General features: G+C 54.6%; 1 non-coding gene across 1 annotated transcript in view; it reads right to left on the bottom strand.

Annotated features, from left to right (window-relative positions):
* The window catches only part of LOC126445730 (small subunit ribosomal RNA), a 1,922-nt gene extending 1,582 nt beyond the window's left edge, over positions 1-340 (bottom strand). The window contains exon 1 of the ribosomal RNA XR_007583060.1: positions 1-340. This exon is cut by the window's left edge and continues 1,582 nt beyond it. This is a non-coding gene — a ribosomal RNA (small subunit ribosomal RNA).
* Between the last annotated feature and the right edge of the window lie 2,160 nt (positions 341-2,500).

The raw sequence follows: 2,500 nt of genomic DNA, 5'->3' as shown, positions 1-2,500 counted from the left end.
TCGACAGTTGATAAGGCAGACATTTGAAAGATGCGTCGCCGGTACGAGGACCGTGCGATCAGCCCAAAGTTATTCAGAGTCACCAAGGCAAACGGACCGGACGAGCCGACCGATTGGTTTTGATCTAATAAAAGCGTCCCTTCCATCTCTGGTCGGGACTCTGTTTGCATGTATTAGCTCTAGAATTACCACAGTTATCCAAGTAACGTGGGTACGATCTAAGGAACCATAACTGATTTAATGAGCCATTCGCGGTTTCACCTTAATGCGGCTTGTACTGAGACATGCATGGCTTAATCTTTGAGACAAGCATATGACTACTGGCAGGATCAACCAGGGAGCTGCGTCAACTAGAGCTGAGCAGCCGGCCGCCCGGGAGTGTGTCCCGGGGGCCCGCGCGAACACGCAAGCGTCCGCTCAATTATTCTGCAAACAGGAGGAGGCTGAGCTCCCCTGCACAATACACCTCGAAACCCTCTCAGGTCCCGGCGGCGCGCAGCGCCGTCCTAAGTACTTGGTCGGGTTCGAGAGAGGCGCAATCGCCCGGAGTTTGGCGAGTAGACGCTTTAGGTGCGACCACCCGTGCTCCCAACTGAGCTTGCCGCTGCCGACAGAGGCCCGGGAGCGTGCTGTCGTGGCATTGCCGGCGGGAGACAACACGCGCCACCTACGGTGGCCGGCAGCTCCAACGCCAGCGCCACAGAAGGACAAAAGCCCCACTTGGGTGCCGAAGCGAACTCTCCCAGCACAGCGCACGCGCCAACACGTCCGCACAGCTGCGATACAATCCACCTGCGAGAACCGCAGAGGCGACCGAGCAGCAGACGGCGTCGCGGCGCCGAGCGCCGGGCGGCGGCGCATCCTCAGCGCACACAGTCCTCAATCGGACCAGCACACTGCAGATGTCCACCGCGCTTCGCACCGGGCCCGCGAGGACCTACTTTGGCCGCACGGCGCCGCGTGCAGGGTGCGCCGGCGCGCAGCTGCGCCGCCTGCCGCCTCCGTCGGCCGGCGCGCCTGCCACTGGCCGCCCCCACCAGCCGGCTGTAGCGCGTGCGCCCACGCACCGCGCGGCCAGCACGCCGGGAGGCCCCCCCTCACCGGCCGGGGACGGTCCCACCCAGCCACCGCCGCGTATCGCTTCACACCCACATGCCATTCACGTTCGTGGGCATGGTGGGTATCGCTGAAACAACCGGTTGGTAGCTCAACCGATCGTCGCCATCACTGATTCACCTCTAGCGAGAACAACCGCACCACAACGGTTTACCAGTTCTTCATTTGCGTAACGTCACCAGCAAACGTAGACGTCCATCGCCATTTGCAAATTCAACGATTGTTGCATGCCTGTGTCAGGTGTCACGACACACTATGTCTGCCCACATACACGCAACAACATGTGCACGCTTCGCGAACACGTGGAAGGTGGCCCCCGTACGTATGCGATGTCCATTGCGCGAACGACTGTCAACCGGCCTCTGTCGCATGTCGCAGATGTGGAACGCAGTGCACCATGCTATCACGGTGTGTGAGAAGAGACGACTACGTCTGACAACACGCGCCACTACATCAACAGACGGCTCATGCTGATCGCCATCCACGGCATACCATACTTCAATCCAGCTCTTATAGGGAGACGACACGTAGCTGAGTGCACAATATTTGGACCGTATGGTTCGCCGTTGTTGGCGCAGTCGTGGTACGGTCACACATGTACCACGATGTATCATTCAGTACATGAGGACCAATGTGCAGTACAGTGTGTGATTTGGACGTACAACATCAGCGGACAGTTGACACAAGCCGTACCACAACGTAGGCTGTGCTTCGCCATGCGAATGCCAATGAACAACTGCGAAGGGCATTGAGCATGTACGTCCTGCTGCCATCCGCATTACAGTGTATAGCTGCAAGGTGTTTAACATGAAGCGATACTCTGGGGACCGGGCAGTGCGAGTAGCAAACTATATTGCGGGGGTTGCAGTTAGGCAACACTACACTAATTTAACGCGTCGTATGACAATTACAGAGCAGGTTAAGGCCCAACGTGTGTTGGGTTAAGGTACAATATAGGTTAGGTTAAGGTACAATATAGGTTAGGTTACGGTACAATATGGGTTAGGTTAAGGGACAATATGGGTTAGGTTAAGGGACAATATAGGTTAGGTTAAGGGACAATATGGGTTAGGTTAAGGGACAATATGGGTTAGGTTAAGGGACAATATGGGTTAGGTTAAGGGACAATATGGGTTAGGTTAAGGGACAATATAGGTTAGGTTAAGGGACAATATAGGTTAGGTTAAGGGACAATATAGGTTAGGTTAAGGGACAATATAGGTTAGGTTAAGGGACAATATAGGTTAGGTTAAGGGACAATATAGGTTAGGTTAAGGGACAATATAGGTTAGGTTAAGGGACAATATAGGTTAGGTTAAGGGACAATATAGGTTAGGTTAAGGGACAATATAGGTTAGGTTAAGGGACAATATAGGTTAGGTTA

This window comes from Schistocerca serialis, unplaced genomic scaffold, assembly GCF_023864345.2.
Source record: "Schistocerca serialis cubense isolate TAMUIC-IGC-003099 unplaced genomic scaffold, iqSchSeri2.2 HiC_scaffold_350, whole genome shotgun sequence".
In the NCBI taxonomy this organism is placed as follows: domain Eukaryota; kingdom Metazoa; phylum Arthropoda; class Insecta; order Orthoptera; family Acrididae; genus Schistocerca; species Schistocerca serialis.
This window is presented reverse-complemented; position numbering and strand designations above follow the sequence as displayed.